Here is a 23,336-nt window from a genome sequence, read left to right on the forward strand (position 1 = left end):
TGACGAGGCATTTGGCTACCTTAAGAGAGTCATACTTACTCCTGTCAGTTGCTCCCAGTTTTACCACAGTCACATTTTCAATCTTATTCTGGCCAGTTCACCCGAAGCGATACGCCATTATCAGTCAACCTAAAGAATTTCACAGTACCCCCTGCCGGGAGCTTCTCGAGTTTGCCGATGCATTTCGCCTGTTGACGAGGCATTTGGATACCTTAAGAGAGTCATAGTTTCACCTTGCTGTTGCTCCCCATTTTACAACAGGCACATCTACAAGCTTACTCTGGCCAATTCTCCTGAAGCGATACGCTAATATCTGTTGACATAAAGACTTTCACAGTACTCCTGCCGGGAGCTTCTCGACTTTACCGATGTATTTCGCTTATTGACGAGGCATTTGGCTACCTTAAGAGAGTCATAGTTACTCCTGCCAGTGTCTCTCCGTTAAACCACAGTCACATCTACCATTTTCATCTGCCCCTTTCACCAGACGTGATACGCCATTATTTGTCGACATTATGACTTTCACAGTACTCCTGCTAGGGGCTCCTCCAGTTTACCAATGTATTTCGCCTGTTGACGAGGCATTTGGCTACCTTAAGAGAGTCATACTTACTCCTGTCAGTGGCTCCCAGTTTTACCACAGTCACATTTTCAATCTTATTCTGGCCAGTTCACCCGAAGCGATACGCCTTTATCAGTCAACCTAAAGAATTTCACAGCACTCCTGCCGGGAGCTTCTCGAGTTCGCCGATGCATTTCGCCTGTTGACGAGGCATTTGGATACCTTAAGAGTGTCATAGTTTCACCTTGCTGTTGCTCCCCATTTTACAACAGGCACATCTACAAGCTTACTCTGGCCAATTCTCCTGAAGCGATACGCTAATATCTGTTGACATAAAGACTTTCACAGTACTCCTGCCGGGAGCTTTTCGACTTTGCCGATGTATTTCGCCTATTGACGAGGCGTTTGGCTACCTTAAGAGAGTCATAGTTACTCCTTCCAGTGGCTCTCCGTTAAACCACAGTCACATCTACCATTTTCCTCTGCCCCTTTCACCAGACGCGATACGCCATTATTTGTCGACATTATGACTTTCACAGTACTCCTGCTAGGGGCTCCTCCAGTTTACCAATGTATTTCACCTGTTGACGAGGCATTTGGCTACCTTAAGAGAGTCATACTTACTCCTGTCAGTTGCTCCCCGTTTTACCACAGTCACATTTTCAATCTTATTCTGGCCAGTTCACCTGAAGCGATACGCCATTATCAGTCAACCTAAAGACTTTCACAGTACTCCTGCCGGGAGCTTCTCGACTTTACCGATGTATTTCGCCTATTGACGAGGCATTTGGCTACCTTAAGAGAGTCAAAGTTACTCCTGCCAGTGTCTCTCCGATAAACCACAGTCACATCTACCATTTTCATCTGCCCCTTTCACCAGACGTGATACGCCATTATTTGTCGACATTATGACTTTCACAGTACTCCTGCTATGGGCTCCTCCAGTTTACCAATGTATTTCGCCTGTTGACGAGGCATTTGGCTACCTTAAGAGAGTCATACTTACTCCTGTCAGTTGCTCCCAGTTTTACCACAGTCACATTTTCAATCTTATTCTGGCCAGTTCACCCGAAGCGATACGCCATTATCAGTCAACCTAAAGAATTTCACAGTACTCCTGCCGGGAGCTTCTCGAGTTTGCCGATGCATTTCGCCTGTTGACGAGGCATTTGGATACATTAAGAGAGTCATAGTTTCACCTTGCTGTTGCTCCCCATTTTACAACAGGCACATCTACAAGCTTACTCTGGCCAATTCTCCTGAAGCGATACGCTAATATCTGTTGACATAAAGACTTTCACAGTACTCCTGCCGGGAGCTTCTCGACTTTACCGATGTATTTCGCTTATTGACGAGGCATTTGGCTACCTTAAGAGAGTCATAGTTACTCCTGCCAGTGTCTCTCCGTTAAACCACAGTCACATCTACCATTTTCATCTGCCCCTTTCACCAGACGTGATACGCCATTATTTGTCGACATTGTGACTTTCACAGTACTCCTGCTAGGGGCTCCTCCAGTTTACCAATGTATTTCGCCTGTTGACGAGGCATTTGGCTACCTTAAGAGAGTCATACTTACTCCTGTCAGTGGCTCCCAGTTTTACCACAGTCACATTTTCAATCTTATTCTGGCCAGTTCACCCGAAGCGATACGCCATTATCAGTCAACCTAAAGAATTTCACAGCACTCCTGCCGGGAGCTTCTCGAGTATGCCGATGCATTTCGCCAGTTGACGAGGCATTTGGATACCTTAAGAGAGTCATAGTTTCACCTTGCTGTTGCTCCCCATTTTACAACAGGCACATCTACAAGCTTACTCTGGCCAATTCTCCTGAAGCGATACGCTAATATCTGTTGACATAAAGACTTTCACAGTACTCCTGCCGGGAGCTTCTCGACTTTGCCGATGTATTTCGCCTATTGACGAGGCGTTTGGCTACCTTAAGAGAGTCATAGTTACTCCTTCCAGTGGCTCTCCGTTAAACCACAGTCACATCTACCATTTTCCTCTGCCCCTTTCACCAGACGCGATACGCCATTATTTGTCGACATTATGACTTTCACAGTACTCCTGCTAGGGGCTCCTCCAGTTTACCAATGTATTTCACCTGTTGACGAGGCATTTGGCTACCTTAAGAGAGTCATACTTACTCCTGTCAGTTGCTCCCCGTTTTACCACAGTCACATTTTCAATCTTATTCTGGCCAGTTCACCTGAAGCGATACGCCATTATCAGTCAACCTAAAGAATTTCACAGTACTCCTGCCGGGAGCTTCTCGAGTATGCCGACGTATTTCGCGTGTTGACGAGGCATTCGGATGCCTTAAGAGAGTCATAGTTACTCCTTGCTGTTGCTCCCCATTTTACAACAGGCACATCTACAAGCTTACTCTGGCCAGTTCTCTTGAAGCGATACGCTAATATCTGTTGACATAAAGACTTTCACAGTACTCCTGCCGGGAGCTTCTCGACTTTGCCGATGTATTTCGCCTATTGACGAGGCATTGGGCTACCTTAAGAGAGTCATAGTTACTCCTGCCAGTGTCTCTCCGTTAAACCACATTCACATATACAATTTCCCTCTGCCCCTTTCACCAGACGCGATACGATATTATTTATCGACATTATGACTTTCACAGTACTCCTGCTAGGGGCTCCTCCAGTTTACCAAAGTATTTCGCCTGTAGAAGAGGCATTTGGCTACCTTAAGAGAGTCATAGATACTCCTGTCAGTTGTTCCCCGTTTTACCAAAGTCACATTCTCAATCTTATTCTGGCCAGTTCAACTGAAGCGATACGCCATTATCAGTCACCCTAAAGAATATCACAGTACTCCTGCCGGGAGCTTCTCGAGTTTGCCGATGTATTTCGCCTGTTGACGAGGCATTTGGATACCTTAAGAGAGTCATTGTTACCCCTTGCTGTTGCTCCCCATTTTACAACAGGCACATCTACAGGCTTACTCTGGCCAATTCTCCTAAAGCGACACGCTAATATCTGTTGACATAAAGACTTTCACAGTACTCCTGCCGGGAGCTTCTCGACTTTACCGATGTATTTCGCCTATTGACGAGGCATTTGGCTACCTTAAGAGAGTCATAGTTACTTCAGCCAGTGTCTCTCCGATAAACCACAGTCACATCTACCATTTTCATCTGCCCCTTTCACCAGACGTGATACGCCATTATTTGTCGACATTATGACTTTCACAGTACTCCTGCTAGGGGCTCCTCCAGTTTACCAATGTATTTCGCCTGTTGACGAGGCATTTGGCTACCTTAAGAGAGTCATACTTACTCCTGTCAGTTGCTCCCAGTTTTACCACAGTCACATTTTCAATCTTATTCTGGCCAGTTCACCCGAAGCGATACGCCATTATCAGTCAACCTAAAGAATTTCACAGTACCCCCTGCCGGGAGCTTCTCGAGTTTGCCGATGCATTTCGCCTGTTGACGAGGCATTTGGATACCTTAAGAGAGTCATAGTTTCACCTTGCTGTTGCTCCCCATTTTACAACAGGCACATCTACAAGCTTACTCTGGCCAATTCTCCTGAAGCGATACGCTAATATCTGTTGACATAAAGACTTTCACAGTACTCCTGCCGGGAGCTTCTCGACTTTACCGATGTATTTCGCTTATTGACGAGGCATTTGGCTACCTTAAGAGAGTCATAGTTACTCCTGCCAGTGTCTCTCCGTTAAACCACAGTCACATCTACCATTTTCATCTGCCCCTTTCACCAGACGTGATACGCCATTATTTGTCGACATTATGACTTTCACAGTACTCCTGCTAGGGGCTCCTCCAGTTTACCAATGTATTTCGCCTGTTGACGAGGCATTTGGCTACCTTAAGAGAGTCATACTTACTCCTGTCAGTGGCTCCCAGTTTTACCACAGTCACATTTTCAATCTTATTCTGGCCAGTTCACCCGAAGCGATACGCCTTTATCAGTCAACCTAAAGAATTTCACAGCACTCCTGCCGGGAGCTTCTCGAGTTTGCCGATGCATTTCGCCTGTTGACGAGGCATTTGGATACCTTAAGAGTGTCATAGTTTCACCTTGCTGTTGCTCCCCATTTTACAACAGGCACATCTACAAGCTTACTCTGGCCAATTCTCCTGAAGCGATACGCTAATATCTGTTGACATAAAGACTTTCACAGTACTCCTGCCGGGAGCTTTTCGACTTTGCCGATGTATTTCGCCTATTGACGAGGCGTTTGGCTACCTTAAGAGAGTCATAGTTACTCCTTCCAGTGGCTCTCCGTTAAACCACAGTCACATCTACCATTTTCCTCTGCCCCTTTCACCAGACGCGATACGCCATTATTTGTCGACATTATGACTTTCACAGTACTCCTGCTAGGGGCTCCTCCAGTTTACCAATGTATTTCACCTGTTGACGAGGCATTTGGCTACCTTAAGAGAGTCATACTTACTCCTGTCAGTTGCTCCCCGTTTTACCACAGTCACATTTTCAATCTTATTCTGGCCAGTTCACCTGAAGCGATACGCCATTATCAGTCAACCTAAAGACTTTCACAGTACTCCTGCCGGGAGCTTCTCGACTTTACCGATGTATTTCGCCTATTGACGAGGCATTTGGCTACCTTAAGAGAGTCAAAGTTACTCCTGCCAGTGTCTCTCCGATAAACCACAGTCACATCTACCATTTTCATCTGCCCCTTTCACCAGACGTGATACGCCATTATTTGTCGACATTATGACTTTCACAGTACTCCTGCTATGGGCTCCTCCAGTTTACCAATGTATTTCGCCTGTTGACGAGGCATTTGGCTACCTTAAGAGAGTCATACTTACTCCTGTCAGTTGCTCCCAGTTTTACCACAGTCACATTTTCAATCTTATTCTGGCCAGTTCACCCGAAGCGATACGCCATTATCAGTCAACCTAAAGAATTTCACAGTACTCCTGCCGGGAGCTTCTCGAGTTTGCCGATGCATTTCGCCTGTTGACGAGGCATTTGGATACATTAAGAGAGTCATAGTTTCACCTTGCTGTTGCTCCCCATTTTACAACAGGCACATCTACAAGCTTACTCTGGCCAATTCTCCTGAAGCGATACGCTAATATCTGTTGACATAAAGACTTTCACAGTACTCCTGCCGGGAGCTTCTCGACTTTACCGATGTATTTCGCTTATTGACGAGGCATTTGGCTACCTTAAGAGAGTCATAGTTACTCCTGCCAGTGTCTCTCCGTTAAACCACAGTCACATCTACCATTTTCATCTGCCCCTTTCACCAGACGTGATACGCCATTATTTGTCGACATTATGACTTTCACAGTACTCCTGCTAGGGGCTCCTCCAGTTTACCAATGTATTTCGCCTGTTGACGAGGCATTTGGCTACCTTAAGAGAGTCATACTTACTCCTGTCAGTGGCTCCCAGTTTTACCACAGTCACATTTTCAATCTTATTCTGGCCAGTTCACCCGAAGCGATACGCCATTATCAGTCAACCTAAAGAATTTCACAGCACTCCTGCCGGGAGCTTCTCGAGTATGCCGATGCATTTCGCCAGTTGACGAGGCATTTGGATACCTTAAGAGAGTCATAGTTTCACCTTGCTGTTGCTCCCCATTTTACAACAGGCACATCTACAAGCTTACTCTGGCCAATTCTCCTGAAGCGATACGCTAATATCTGTTGACATAAAGACTTTCACAGTACTCCTGCCGGGAGCTTTTCGACTTTGCCGATGTATTTCGCCTATTGACGAGGCGTTTGGCTACCTTAAGAGAGTCATAGTTACTCCTTCCAGTGGCTCTCCGTTAAACCACAGTCACATCTACCATTTTCCTCTGCCCCTTTCACCAGACGCGATACGCCATTATTTGTCGACATTATGACTTTCACAGTACTCCTGCTAGGGGCTCCTCCAGTTTACCAATGTATTTCACCTGTTGACGAGGCATTTGGCTACCTTAAGAGAGTCATACTTACTCCTGTCAGTTGCTCCCCGTTTTACCACAGTCACATTTTCAATCTTATTCTGGCCAGTTCACCTGAAGCGATACGCCATTATCAGTCAACCTAAAGAATTTCACAGTACTCCTGCCGGGAGCTTCTCGAGTATGCCGACGTATTTCGCGTGTTGACGAGGCATTCGGATGCCTTAAGAGAGTCATAGTTACTCCTTGCTGTTGCTCCCCATTTTACAACAGGCACATCTACAAGCTTACTCTGGCCAGTTCTCTTGAAGCGATACGCTAATATCTGTTGACATAAAGACTTTCACAGTACTCCTGCCGGGAGCTTCTCGACTTTACCGATGTATTTCGCCTATTGACGAGGCATTTGGCTACCTTAAGAGAGTCATAGTTACTCCTGCCAGTGTCTCTCCGTTAAACCACAGTCACATCTACCATTTTCATCTGCCCCTTTCACCAGACGTGATACGCCATTATTTGTCGACATTATGACTTTCACAGTACTCCTGCTAGGGGCTCCTCCAGTTTACCAATGTATTTCGCCTGTTGACGAGGCATTTGGCTACCTTAAGAGTGTCATACTTACTCCTGTCAGTGGCTCCCAGTTTTACCACAGTCACATTTTCAATCTTATTCTGGCCAGTTCACCCGAAGCGATACGCCATTATCAGTCAACCTAAAGAATTTCACAGCACTCCTGCCGGGAGCTTCTCGAGTTTGCCGATGCATTTCGCCTGTTGACGAGGCATTTGGATACCTTAAGAGAGTCATAGTTTCACCTTGCTGTTGCTCCCCATTTTACAACAGGCACATCTACAAGCTTACTCTGGCCAATTCTCCTGAAGCGATACGCTAATATCTGTTGACATAAAGACTTTCACAGTACTCCTGCCGGGAGCTTTTCGACTTTGCCGATGTATTTCGCCTATTGACGAGGCGTTTGGCTACCTTAAGAGAGTCATAGTTACTCCTTCCAGTGGCTCTCCGTTAAACCACAGTCACATCTACCATTTTCCTCTGCCCCTTTCACCAGACGCGATACGCCATTATTTGTCGACATTATGACTTTCACAGTACTCCTGCTAGGGGCTCCTCCAGTTTACCAATGTATTTCACCTGTTGACGAGGCATTTGGCTACCTTAAGAGAGTCATACTTACTCCTGTCAGTTGCTCCCCGTTTTACCACAGTCACATTTTCAATCTTATTCTGGCCAGTTGACCTGAAGCGATACGCCATTATCAGTCAACCTAAAGAATTTCACAGTACTCCTGCCGGGAGCTTCTCGAGTATGCCGATGTATTTCGCGTGTTGACGAGGCATTCGGATGCCTTAAGAGAGTCATAGTTACTCCTTGCTGTTGCTCCCCATTTTACAACAGGCACATCTACAAGCTTACTCTGGCCAGTTCTCTTGAAGCGATACGCTAATATCTGTTGACATAAAGACTTTCACAGTACTCCTGCCGGGAGCTTCTCGACTTTGCCGATGTATTTCGCCTATTGACGAGGCATTGGGCTACCTTAAGAGAGTCATAGTTACTCCTGCCAGGGTCTCTCCGTTAAACCACATTCACATATACAATTTTCCTCTGCCCCTTTCACCAGACGCTATACGATATTATTTATCGACATTATGACTTTCACAGTACTCCTGCTAGGGGCTCCTCCAGTTTACCAAAGTATTTCGCCTGTAGAAGAGGCATTTGGCTACCTTAAGAGAGTCATAGATACTCCTGTCAGTTGCTCCCCGTTTTACCAAAGTCACATTCTCAATCTTATTCTGGCCAGTTCACCTGAAGCGATACGCCATTATCAGTCAACCTAAAGAATTTCACAGTACTCCTGCCGGGAGCTTCTCGAGTATGCCGATGTATTTCGCGTGTTGACGAGGCTTTTGGATGCCTTAAGAGAGTCATAGTTACTCCTTGCTGTTGCTCCCGATTTTACAACAGGCACATCTACAAGCTTACTCTGGCCAGTTCTCTTAAAACGAGACGCTAATATCTGTTGACATTAAGACTTTCACAGTACTCCTGCCGGGAGCTTCTCGACTTTGCCGATGTATTTCGCATATTGACGAGGCATTGGGCTATCACAGCCGTCTTTATTCAACGAATTGAATAACACATATACATGCATATATTGTGTGGCAGGTGTTCGTCGCCATTGTCCGCCACCGAGGTGGGGACTTACAGGGCGATACCACAAGAAAAGTTAAGATTAACATACATATATAGGTGCGGTAGAACAACATAAATTACAGACACAAAGAAGAAAGAACAAAGACGGATTATTCCTCCTGTGGATAGGCCCCAGGAGTCAAGGCGAAGAAAATAACCAGCATCCTATCCGACGCCGGCTCGCTCCATCAGTCTTTGCGTCGTCATATATTCGAAAATGCGATAGCTCGTGCAGCAGCTTTGCAGTACTCTTGTGCTAAGCACCGCCAGTTCTCGGGGTCTAAATCCAAGTGCGGAGAGATCTCTGGCCGACGCTGGAGACCATACACCCCTCCAATTCAATGTCGCGGTGGACACTGTATCCTCCTCAACGTCTCGGTGCAGGTTGGAGATGGCACGCCTGATGGACGGCGTGTTGTAGTAGGCCGCTTTCTCGGAGTGACACCAGTCGATCCGGAGATGGTCTCCGACTACCTGGGCGTCGATCACGCGGGCGATGCCGTCTTTAACCGCCACCACGTCAGGCTTGCGGATTCCCTCAGGTGTGCGGAGGTGGGGCTCCACAGAAACATTGAAGCCCCTCTGCGCGAGTCCACGGGCGACATAGCGCACGATCGCGTCATCGTTAAGAGAGTCATAGTTACTCCTGCCAGTGTCTCTCCGTTAAACCACATTCACATATACAATTTTCCTCTGCCCCTTTCACCAGACGCGATACGATATTATTTATCGACATAATGACATTCACAGTACTCCTGCTAGGGGCTCCTCCAGTTTACCAAAGTATTTCGCCTGTAGAAGAGGCTTTTGGCTACCTTAAGAGTGTCATAGATACTCCTGTCAGTTGCTCCCCGTTTTACCAAAGTCACATTCTCAATCTTATTCTGGCCAGTTCACCTGAAGCGATACGCCATTATCAGTCAACATAAGGAATTTCACAGTACTCCTGCCGGGAGCTTCTCGAGTTTGCCGATGTATTTCGCCTGTTGACGAGGCATTTGGATACCTTAAGAGAGTCATTGTTACCCCTTGCTGTTGCTCCCCATTTTACAACAGGCACATCTACAGGCTTACTCTGGCCAATTCTCCTAAAGCGACACGCTAATATCTGTTGACATAAAGACTTTCACAGTACTCCTGCCGGGAGCTTCTCGACTTTACCGATGTATTTCGCCTATTGACGAGGCATTTGGCTACCTTAAGAGAGTCATAGTTACTCCTGCCAGTGTCTCTCCGATAAACCACAGTCACATCTACCATTTTCATCTGCCCCTTTCACCAGACGTGATACGCCATTATTTGTCGACATTATGGCTTTCACAGTACTCCTGCTAGGGGCTCCTCCAGTTTACCAATGTATTTCGCCTGTTGACGAGGCATTTGGCTACCTTAAGAGAGTCATACTTACTCCTGTCAGTTGCTCCCAGTTTTACCACAGTCACATTTTCAATCTTATTCTGGCCAGTTCACCCGAAGCGATACGCCATTATCAGTCAACCTAAAGAATATCACAGTACTCCTGCCGGGAGCTTCTCGAGTTTGCCGATGCATTTCGCCTGTTGACGAGGCATTTGGATACCTTAAGAGAGTCATAGTTTCACCTTGCTGTTGCTCCCCATTTTACAACAGGCACATCTACAAGCTTACTCTGGCCAATTCTCCTGAAGCGATACGCTAATATCTGTTGACATAAAGACTTTCACAGTACTCCTGCCGGGAGCTTCTCGACTTTACCGATGTATTTCGCTTATTGACGATACATTTGGCTACCTTAAGAGAGTCATAGTTACTCCTGCCAGTGTCTCTCCGTTAAACCACAGTCACATCTACCATTTTCATCTGCCCCTTTCACCAGACGTGATACGCCATTATTTGTCGACATTATGACTTTCACAGTACTCCTGCTAGGGGCTCCTCCAGTTTACCAATGTATTTCACCTGTTGACGAGGCATTTGGCTACCTGAAGAGAGTCATACTTACTCCTGTCAGTTGCTCCCCGTTTTACCACAGTCACATTTTCAATCTTATTCTGGCCAGTTCACCTGAAGCGATGCGCCATTATCAGTCAACCTAAAGAATTTCACAGTACTCCTGCCGGGAGCTTCTCGAGTATGCCGACGTATTTCGCGTGTTGACGAGGCATTCGGATGCCTTAAGAGAGTCATAGTTACTCCTTGCTGTTGCTCCCCATTTTACAACAGGCACATCTACAAGCTTACTCTGGCCAGTTCTCTTGAAGCGATACGCTAATATCTGTTGACATAAAGACTTTCACAGTACTCCTGCCGGGAGCTTCTCGACTTTGCCGATGTATTTCGCCTATTGACGAGGCATTGGGCTACCTTAAGAGAGTCATAGTTACTCCTGCCAGTGTCTCTCCGTTAAACCACATTCACATATACAATTTCCCTCTGCCCCTTTCACCAGACGCGATACGATATTATTTATCGACATTATGACTTTCACAGTACTCCTGCTAGGGGCTCCTCCAGTTTACCAAAGTATTTCGCCTGTAGAAGAGGCATTTGGCTACCTTAAGAGAGTCATAGATACTCCTGTCAGTTGCTCCCCGTTTTACCAAAGTCACATTCTCAATCTTATTCTGGCCAGTTCACCTGAAGCGATACGCCATTATCAGTCACCCTAAAGAATATCACAGTACTCCTGCCGGGAGCTTCTCGAGTTTGCCGATGTATCTCGCCTGTTGACGAGGCATTTGGATACCTTAAGAGAGTCATAGTTACCCCTTGCTGTTGCTCCCCATTTTACAACAGGCACATCTACAAGCTTACTCTGGCCAATTCTCCTGAAGCGATACGCTAATATCTGTTGACATAAAGACTTTCACAGTACTCCTGCCGGGAGCTTCTCGACTTTACCGATGTATTTCGCCTATTGACGAGGCATTTGGCTACCTTAAGAGAGTCATAGTTACTCCTGCCAGTGTCTCTCCGTTAAACCACAGTCACATCTACCATTTTCATCTGCCCCTTTCACCAGACGTGATACGCCATTATTTGTCGACATTATGACTTTCACAGTACTCCTGCTAGGGGCTCCTCCAGTTTACCAATGTATTTCGCCTGTTGACGAGGCATTTGGCTACCTTAAGAGAGTCATACTTACTCCTGTCAGTGGCTCCCAGTCTTACCACAGTCACATTTTCAATCTTATTCTGGCCAGTTCACCCGAAGCGATACGCCATTATCAGTCAACCTAAAGAATTTCACAGCACTCCTGCCGGGAGCTTCTCGAGTTTGCCGATGCATTTCGCCTGTTGACGAGGCATTTGGATACCTTAAGAGAGTCATAGTTTCACCTTGCTGTTGCTCCCCATTTTACAACAGGCACATCTACAAGCTTACTCTGGCCAATTCTCCTGAAGCGATACGCTAATATCTGTTGACATAAAGACTTTCACAGTACTCCTGCCGGGAGCTTTTCGACTTTGCCGATGTATTTCGCCTATTGACGAGGCGTTTGGCTACCTCAAGTGAGTCATAGTTACTCCTTCCAGTGGCTCTCCGTTAAACCACAGTCACATCTACCATTTTCCTCTGCCCCTTTCACCAGACGCGATACGCCATTATTTGTCGACATTATGACTTTCACAGTACTCCTGCTAGGGGCTCCTCCAGTTTACCAATGTATTTCACCTGTTGACGAGGCATTTGGCTACCTTAAGAGAGTCATACTTACTCCTGTCAGTTGTTCCCCGTTTTACCACAGTCACATTTTCAATCTTATTCTGGCCAGTTGACCTGAAGCGATACGCCATTATCAGTCAACCTAAAGAATTTCACAGTACTCCTGCCGGGAGCTTCTCGAGTATGCCGATGTATTTCGCGTGTTGACGAGGCATTCGGATGCCTTAAGAGAGTCATAGTTACTCCTTGCTGTTGCTCCCCATTTTACAACAGGCACATCTACAAGCTTACTCTGGCCAGTTCTCTTGAAGCGATACGCTAATATATGTTGACATAAAGACTTTCACAGTACTCCTGCCGGGAGCTTCTCGACTTTGCCGATGTATTTCGCCTATTGACGAGGCATTGGGCTACCTTAAGAGAGTCATAGTTACTCCTGCCAGTGTCTCTCCGTTAAACCACATTCACATATACAATTTTCCTCTGCCCCTTTCACCAGACGCGATACGATATTATTTATCGACATTATGACTTTCACAGTACTCCTGCTAGGGGCTCCTCCAGTTTACCAAAGTATTTCGCCTGTAGAAGAGGCATTTGGCTACCTCAAGAGAGTCATAGATACTCCTGTCAGTTGCTCCCCGTTTTACCAAAGTCATATTCTCAATCTTATTCTGGCCAGTTCACCTGAAGCGATACGCCATTATCAGTCAACCTAAAGAATATCACAGTACTCCTGCCGGGAGCTTCTCGAGTTTGCCGATGTATTTCGCCTGTTGACGAGGCATTTGGATACCTTAAGAGAGTCATAGTTACCCCTTGCTGTTGCTCCCCATTTTACAACAGGCACATCTACAAGCTTACTCTGGCCAATTCTCCTGAAGCGATACGCTAATATCTGTTGACATAAAGACTTTCACAGTACTCCTGCCGGGAGCTTTTCGACTTTCCCGATGTATTTCGCCTATTGACGAGGCGTTTGGCTACCTTAAGAGAGTCATAGTTACTCCTTCCAGTGTCTCTCCGTTAAACCACAGTCACATCTACCATTTTCCTCTGCCCCTTTCACCAGACGCGATACGCCATTATTTGTCGACATTATGACTTTCACAGTACTCCTGTTAGGGACTCCTCCAGTTTACCAATGTATTTCGCCTGTTGACGAGGCATTTGGCTACCTTAAGAGACTCATACTAACTCCTGTCAGTTGCTCCCAGTTTTACCACAGTCACATTTTCAATCTTATTCTGGCCAGTTCACTTGAAGCGATACGCCATTATCAGTCAACCTAAAGAATTTCACAGTACTCCTGCCGGGAGCTTCTCGAGTATGCCGATGTATTTCGCGTGTTGACGAGGCATTCGGATGCCTTAAGAGAGTCATAGTTACTCCTTGCTGTTGCTCCCCATTTTACAACAGGCACATTTACAAGCTTACTCTGGCCAGTTCTCTTGAAGCGATACGCTAATATATGTTGACATAAAGACTTTCACAGTACTCCTGCCGGGAGCTTCTCGACTTTGCCGATGTATTTCGCCTATTGACGAGGCATTGGGCTACCTTAAGAGAGTCATAGTTACTCCTGCCAGTGTCTCTCCGTTAAACCACATTCACATATACAATTTTCCTCTGCCCCTTTCACCAGACGCGATACGATATTATTTATCGACATTATGACTTTCACAGTACTCCTGCTAGGGGCTCCTCCAGTTTACCAAAGTATTTCGCCTGTAGAAGAGGCATTTGGCTACCTCAAGAGAGTCATAGATACTCCTGTCAGTTGCTCCCCGTTTTACCAAAGTCATATTCTCAATCTTATTCTGGCCAGTTCACCTGAAGCGATACGCCATTATCAGTCAACCTAAAGAATATCACAGTACTCCTGCCGGGAGCTTCTCGAGTTTGCCGATGTATTTCGCCTGTTGACGAGGCATTTGGATACCTTAAGAGAGTCATAGTTACCCCTTGCTGTTGCTCCCCATTTTACAACAGGCACATCTACAAGCTTACTCTGGCCAATTCTCCTGAAGCGATACGCTAATATCTGTTGACATAAAGACTTTCACAGTACTCCTGCCGGGAGCTTTTCGACTTTGCCGATGTATTTCGCCTATTGACGAGGCGTTTGGCTACCTTAAGAGAGTCATAGTTACTCCTTCCAGTGTCTCTCCGTTAAACCACAGTCACATCTACCATTTTCCTCTGCCCCTTTCACCAGACGCGATACGCCATTATTTGTCGACATTATGACTTTCACAGTACTCCTGTTAGGGACTCCTCCAGTTTACCAATGTATTTCGCCTGTTGACGAGGCATTTGGCTACCTTAAGAGACTCATACTAACTCCTGTCAGTTGCTCCCAGTTTTACCACAGTCACATTTTCAATCTTATTCTGGCCAGTTCACCTGAAGCGATACGCCATTATCAGTCAACCTAAAGAATTTCACAGTACTCCTGCCGGGAGCTTCTCGAGTATGCCGATGTATTTCGCGTGTTGACGAGGCATTCGGATGCCTTAAGAGAGTCATAGTTACTCCTTGCTGTTGCTCCCCATTTTACAACAGGCACATTTACAAGCTTACTCTGGCCAGTTCTCTTGAAGCGATACGCTAATATCAGTTGACATAAAGACTTTCACAGTACTCCTGCCGGGAGCTTCTCGACTTTGCCGATGTATTTCGCCTATTGACGAGGCATTGGGCTACCTTAAGAGAATCATAGTTACTCCTGCCAGTGTCTCTCCGTTAAACCACATTCACATATACAATTTTCCTCTGCCCCTTTCACCAGACGCGATACGATATTATTTATCGACATTATGTCTTTCACAGTACTCCTGCTAGGGGCTCCTCCAGTTTACCAAAGTATTTCGCCTGTAGTAGAGGCATTTGGCTACCTTAAGAGAGTCATAGATACTCCTGTCAGTTGCTCCCCGTTTTACCAAAGTCACATTCTCAATTTTATTCTGGCCAGTTCACCTGAAGCGATACGCCATTATCAGTCAACCTAAAGAATATCACAGTACTTCTGCCGGGAGCTTCTCGAGTTTGCCGATGTATTTCGCCTGTTGACGAGGCATTTGGATACCTTAAGAGAGTCATAGTTACCCCTTGCTGTTGCTCCCCATTTTACAACAGGCACATCTACAAGCTTACTCTGGCCAGTTCTCTTGAAGCGATACGCTAATATCTGTTGACATAAAGACTTTCACAGTACTCCTGCCGGGAGCTTTTCGACTTTGCCGATGTATTTCGCCTATTGACGAGGCGTTTGGCTACCTTAAGAGAGTCATAGTTACTCCTTCCAGTGTCTCTCCGTTAAACCACAGTCACATCTACCATTTTCCTCTGCCCCTTTCACCAGACGCGATAAGCCATTATTTGTCGACATTATGACTTTCACAGTACTCCTGTTAGGGACTCCTCCAGTTTACCAATGTATTTCGCCTGTTGACGAGGCATTTGACTACCTTAAGAGAGTCATACTTACTCCTGTCAGTTGCTCCCAGTTTTACCACAGTCACATTTTTAATCTTATTCTGGCCAGTTCACCTGAAGCGATACGCCATTATCAGTCAACCTAAAGAATTTCACAGTACTCCTGCCGGGAGCTTCTCGAGTATGCCGATGTATTTCGCGTGTTGACGAGGCATTCGGATGCCTTAAGAGAGTCATAGTTACTCCTTGCTGTTGCTCCCCATTTTACTACAGGCACATTTACAAGCTTACTCTGGCCAGTTCTCTTGAAGCGATACGCTAATATCAGTTGACATAAAGACTTTCACAGTACTCCTGCCGGGAGCTTCTCGACTTTGCCGATGTATTTCGCCTATTGACGAGGCATTGGGCTACCTTAAGAGAATCATAGTTACTCCTGCCAGTGTCTCTCCGTTAAACCACATTCACATATACAATTTTCCTCTGCCCCTTTCACCAGACGCGATACGATATTATTTATCGACATTATGTCTTTCACAGTACTCCTGCTAGGGGCTCCTCCAGTTTACCAAAGTATTTCGCCTGTAGAAGAGGCATTTGGCTACCTTAAGAGAGTCATAGATACTCCTGTCAGTTGCTCCCCGTTTTACCAAAGTCACATTCTCAATCTTATTCTGGCCAGTTCACCTGAAGCGATACGCCATTATCAGTCAACCTAAAGAATATCACAGTACTTCTGCCGGGAGCTTCTCGAGTTTGCCGATGTATCTCGCCTGTTGACGAGGCATTTGGATACCTTAAGAGAGTCATAGTTACCCCTTGCTGTTGCTCCCCATTTTACAACAGGCACATCTACAAGCTTACTCTGGCCAATTCTCCTGAAGCGATACGCTAATATCTGTTGACATAAAGACTTTCACAGTACTCCTGCCGGGAGCTTCTCGACTTTACCGATGTATTTCGCCTATTGACGAGGCATTTGGCTACCTTAAGAGAGTCATAGTTACTCCTGCCAGTGTCTCTCCGTTAAACCACAGTCACATCTACCATTTTCATCTGCCCCTTTCACCAGACGTGATACGCCATTATTTGTCGACATTATGACTTTCACAGTACTCCTGCTAGGGGCTCCTCCAGTTTACCAATGTATTTCGCCTTTTGACGAGGAATTTGGCTACCTTAAGAGAGTCATACTTACTCCTGTCAGTGGCTCCCAGTCTTACCACAGTCACATTTTCAATCTTATTCTGGCCAGTTCACCCGAAGCGATACGCCATTATCAGTCAACCTAAAGAATTTCACAGCACTCCTGCCGGGAGCTTCTCGAGTTTGCCGATGCATTTCGCCTGTTGACGAGGCATTTGGATACCTTAAGAGAGTCATAGTTTCACCTTGCTGTTGCTCCCCATTTTACAACAGGCACATCTACAAGCTTACTCTGGCCAATTCTCCTGAAGTGATACGCTAATATCTGTTGACATAAAGACTTTCACAGTACTCCTGCCGGGAGCTTTTCGACTTTGCCGATGTATTTCGCCTATTGACGAGGCGTTTGGCTACCTTAAGAGAGTCATAGTTACTCCTTCCAGTGGCTCTCCGTTAAACCACAGTCACATCTACCATTTTCCTCTGCCCCTTTCACCAGACGCGATACGCCATTATTTGTCGACATTATGACTTTCACAGTACTCCTGCTAGGGGCTCCTCCAGTTTATTAATGTATTTCACCTGTTGACGAGGCATTTGGCTACCTTAAGAGAGTCATACTTACTCCTGTCAGTTGCTCCCCGTTTTACCACAGTCACATTTTCAATCTTATTCTGGCCAGTTGACCTGAAGCGATACGCCATTATCAGTCAACCTAAAGAATTTCACAGTACTCCTGCCGGGAGCTTCTCGAGTATGCCGATGTATTTCGCGTGTTGACGAGGCATTCGGATGCCTTAAGAGAGTCATAGTTACTCCTTGCTGTTGCTCCCCATTTTACAACAGGCACATCTACAAGCTTACTCTGGCCAGTTCTCTTGAAGCGATACGCTAATATATGTTGACATAAAGACTTTCACAGTACTCCTGCCGGGAGCTTCTCGACTTTGCCGATGTATTTCGCCTATTGACGAGGCATTGGGCTACCTTAAGAGAGTCATAGTTACTCCTGCCAGTGTCTCTCCGTTAAACCACATTCACATATACAATTTTCCTCTGCCCCTTTCACCAGACGCGATACGATATTATTTATCGACATTATGACTTTCACAGTACTCCTGCTAGGGGCTCCTCCAGTTTACCAAAGTATTTCGCCTGTAGAAGAGGCATTTGGCTACCTCAAGAGAGTCATAGATACTCCTGTCAGTTGCTCCCCGTTTTACCAAAGTCATATTCTCAATCTTATTCTGGCCAGTTCACCTGAAGCGATACGCCATTATCAGTCAACCTAAAGAATATCACAGTACTCCTGCCGGGAGCTTCTCGAGTTTGCCGATGTATTTCGCCTGTTGACGAGGCATTTGGATACCTTAAGAGAGTCATAGTTACCCCTTGCTGTTGCTCCCCATTTTACAACAGGCACATCTACAAGCTTACTCTGGCCAATTCTCCTGAAGCGATACGCTAATATCTGTTGACATAAAGACTTTCACAGTACTCCTGCCGGGAGCTTTTCGACTTTGCCGATGTATTTCGCCTATTGACGAGGCGTTTGGCTACCTTAAGAGAGTCATAGTTACTCCTTCCAGTGTCTCTCCGTTAAACCACAGTCACATCTACCATTTTCCTCTGCCCCTTTCACCAGACGCGATACGCCATTATTTGTCGACATTATGACTTTCACAGTACTCCTGTTAGGGACTCCTCCAGTTTACCAATGTATTTCGCCTGTTGACGAGGCATTTGGCTACCTTAAGAGACTCATACTAACTCCTGTCAGTTGCTCCCAGTTTTACCACAGTCACATTTTCAATCTTATTCTGGCCAGTTCACCTGAAGCGATACGCCATTATCAGTCAACCTAAAGAATTTCACAGTACTCCTGCCGGGAGCTTCTCGAGTATGCCGATGTATTTCGCGTGTTGACGAGGCATTCGGATGCCTTAAGAGAGTCATAGTTACTCCTTGCTGTTGCTCCCCATTTTACAACAGGCACATTTACAAGCTTACTCTGGCCAGTTCTCTTGAAGCGATACGCTAATATCAGTTGACATAAAGACTTTCACAGTACTCCTGCCGGGAGCTTCTCGACTTTGCCGATGTATTTCGCCTATTGACGAGGCATTGGGCTACCTTAAGAGAATCATAGTTACTCCTGCCAGTGTCTCTCCGTTAAACCACATTCACATATACAATTTTCCTCTGCCCCTTTCACCAGACGCGATACGATATTATTTATCGACATTATGTCTTTCACAGTACTCCTGCTAGGGGCTCCTCCAGTTTACCAAAGTATTTCGCCTGTAGTAGAGGCATTTGGCTACCTTAAGAGAGTCATAGATACTCCTGTCAGTTGCTCCCCGTTTTACCAAAGTCACATTCTCAATTTTATTCTGGCCAGTTCACCTGAAGCGATACGCCATTATCAGTCAACCTAAAGAATATCACAGTACTTCTGCCGGGAGCTTCTCGAGTTTGCCGATGTATTTCGCCTGTTGACGAGGCATTTGGATACCTTAAGAGAGTCATAGTTACCCCTTGCTGTTGCTCCCCATTTTACAACAGGCACATCTACAAGCTTACTCTGGCCAGTTCTCTTGAAGCGATACGCTAATATCTGTTGACATAAAGACTTTCACAGTACTCCTGCCGGGAGCTTCTCGACTTTGCCGATGTATTTCGCCTATTGACGAGGTAATATCTGTTGACATAAAGACTTTCACAGTACTCCTGCCGGGAGCTTCTCGACTTTGCCGATGTATTTCGCCTATTGACGAGGCATTGGGCTACCTTAAGAGAGTCATAGTTACTCCTGCCAGTGTCTCTCCGTTAAACCACATTCACATATACAATTTTCCTCTGCCCCTTTCACCAGACGCGATACGATATTATTTATCGACATTATGACTTTCACAGTACTCCTGCTAGGGGCTCCTCCAGTTTACCAAACTATTTCGCCAGTAGAAGAGGCATTTGGCTACCTTAAGAGAGTCATAGATACTCCTGTCAGTTGCTCCCCGTTTTACCAAAGTCACATTCTCAATCTTATTCTGGCCAGTTCACCTGAAGCGATACGCCATTATCAGTCAACCTAAAGAATATCACAGTACTCCTGCCGGGAGCTTCTCGAGTTTGCCGATGTATTTCGCCTGTTGACGAGGCATTTGGATACCTTAAGAGAGTCATAGTTACCCCTTGCTGTTGCTCCCCATTTTACAACAGGCGCATCTACAAGCTTACTCTGGCCAATTCTCCTGAAGCGATACGCTAATATCTGTTGACATAAAGACTTTCACAGTACTCCTGCCGGGAGCTTTTCGACTTTGCCGATGTATTTCGCCTATTGACGAGGCGTTTGGCTACCTTAAGAGAGTCATAGTTACTCCTTCCAGTGTCTCTCCGTTAAACCACAGTCACATCTACCATTTTCCTCTGCCCCTTTCACCAGACGCGATAAGCCATTATTTGTCGACATTATGACTTTCACAGTACTCCTGTTAGGGACTCCCCCAGTTTACCAATGTATTTCGCCTGTTGACGAGGCATTTGACTACCTTAAGAGAGTCATAGATACTCCTGTCAGTTGCTCTCCGTTTTACCAAAGTCACATTCTCAATCTTATTCTGGCCAGTTCACCTGAAGCGATACGCCATTATCAGTCAACCTAAAGAATATCACAGTACTTCTGCCGGGAGCTTCTCGAGTTTGCCGATGTATTTAGCCTGTTGACGAGGCATTTGGATACCTTAAGAGAGTCATAGTTACCCCTTGCTGTTGCTCCCCATTTTACAACAGGCACATCTACAAGCTTACTCTGGCCAGTTCTCTTGAAGCGATACGCTAATATCTGTTGACATAAAGACTTTCACAGTACACCTGCCAGGAGCTTCTCGACTTTGCCGATGTATTTCGCCTATTGACGAGGCATTGGGCTACCTTAAGAGAGTCATAGTTACTCCTGCCAGTGTCTCTCCGTTAAACCACATTCACATATACAATTTTCCTCTGCCCCTTTCACCAGACGCGATACGATATTATTTATCGACATTATGACTTTCACAGTACTCCTGCTAGGGGCTCCTCCAGTTTACCAAAGTATTTCGCCTGTAGAAGAGGCATTTGGCTACCTTAAGAGAGTCATAGATACTCCTGTCAGTTGCTCCCCGTTTTACCAAAGTCACATTCTCAATCTTATTCTGGCCAGTTCACCTGAAGCGATACGCCATTATCAGTCAACCTAAAGAATATCACAGTACTCCTGCCGGGAGCTTCTCGAGTTTGCCGATGTATTTCGCCTGTTGACGAGGCATTTGGATACCTTAAGAGAGTCATAGTTACCCCTTGCTGTTGCTCCCCATTTTACAACAGGCACATCTACAAGCTTACTCTGGCCAATTCTCCTGAAGCGATACGCTAATATCTGTTGACATAAAGACTTTCACAGTACTCCTGCCGGGAGCTTTTCGACTTTGCCGATGTATTTCGCCTATTGACGAGGCGTTTGGCTACCTTAAGAGAGTCATAGTTACTCCTTCCAGTGTATCTCCGTTAAACCACAGTCACATCTACCATTTTCCTCTGCCCTTTTCACCAGACGCGATACGCCATTATTTGTGGACATTATGACTTTCACAGTACTCCTGTTAGGGACTCCTCCAGTTTACCAATGTATTTCGCCTGTTGACGAGGCATTTGGCTACCTTAAGAGAGTCATACTTACTCCTGTCAGTTGCTCCCAGTTTTACCACAGTCACATTTTCAATCTTATTCTGGCCAGTTCACCTGAAGCGATACGCCATTATCAGTCAACCTAAAGAATTTCACAGTACTCCTGCCGGGAGCTTCTCGAGTATGCCGATGTATTTCGCGTGTTGTCGAGGCATTCGGATGCCTTAAGAGAGTCATAGTTACCCCTTGCTGTTGCTCCCCATTTTACAACAGGCACATCTACATGCTTACTCTGGCCAGTTCTCTTGAAGCGATACGCTAATATCTGTTGACATAAAGACTTTCACAGTACCCCTGCCGGGAGCTTCTCGACTTTGCCGATGTATTTCGCCTATTGACGAGGCATTGGGCTACCTTAAGAGAATCATAGTTACTCCTGCCAGTGTCTCTCCGTTAAACCACATTCACATATACAATTTTCCTCTGCCCCTTTCACCAGACGCGATACGATATTATTTATCGACATTATGACTTTCACAGTACTCCTGCTAGGGGCTCCTCCAGTTTACCAAAGTATTTCGCCTGTAGAAGAGGCATTTGGCTACCTTAAGAGAGTCATAGATACTCCTGTCAGTTGCTCCCCGTTTTACCAAAGTCACATTCTCAATCTTATTCTGGCCAGTTCACCTGAAGCGATACGCCATTATCACTCAACCTAAAGAATATCACAGTACTTCTGCCGGGAGCTTCTCGAGTTTGCCGATGTATTTCGCCTGTTGACGAGGCATTTGGATACCTTAAGAGAGTCATAGTTACTCCTTCCAGTGTCTCTCCGTTAAACCACAGTCACATCTACCATTTTCCTCTGCCCCTTTCACCAGACGCGATACGCCATTATTTGTCGACATTATGACTTTCACAGTACTCCTGTTAGGGACTCCTCCAGTTTACCAATGTATTTCGCCTGTTGACGAGGCATTTGGCTACCTTAAGAGAGTCATACTTACTCCTGTCAGTTGCTCCCAGTTTTACCACAGTCACATTTTCAATCTTATTCTGGCCAGTTCACCTGAAGCGATACGCCATTATCAGTCAACCTAAAGAATTTCACAGCACTCCTGCCGGGAGCTTCTCGAGTATGCCGATGTATTTCGCGTGTTGACGAGGCATTCGGATGCCTTAAGAGAGTCATAGTTACTCCTTGCTGTTGCTCCCCATTTTACTACAGGCACATCTACAAGCTTACTCTGGCCAGTTCTCTTGAAGCGATACGCTAATATCTGTTGACATAAAGACTTTCACAGTACTCCTGCCGGGAGCTTCTCGACTTTGCCGATGTATTTCGCCTATTGACGAGGCATTGGGCTACCTTAAGAGAATCATAGTTACTCCTGCCAGTGTCTCTCCGTTAAACCACATTCACATATACAATTTTCCTCTGCCCCTTTCACCAGACGCGATACGATATTATTTATCGACATTATGACTTTCACAGTACTCCTGCTAGGGGCTCCTCCAGTTTACCAAAGTATTTCGCCTGTAGAAGAGGCATTTGGCTACCTTAAGAGAGTCATAGATACTCCTGTCAGTTGCTCCCCGTTTTACCAAAGTCACATTCTCAATCTTATTCTGGCCAGTTCACCTGAAGCGATACGCCATTATCAGTCAACCTAAAGAATATCACACTACTCCTGCCGGGAGCTTCTCGAGTCCTGATGTATTTCGCCTGTTGA

The sequence above is a fragment of the Schistocerca americana genome, chromosome X (genome assembly GCF_021461395.2).
Source record: "Schistocerca americana isolate TAMUIC-IGC-003095 chromosome X, iqSchAmer2.1, whole genome shotgun sequence".
Classification (NCBI taxonomy): domain Eukaryota; kingdom Metazoa; phylum Arthropoda; class Insecta; order Orthoptera; family Acrididae; genus Schistocerca; species Schistocerca americana.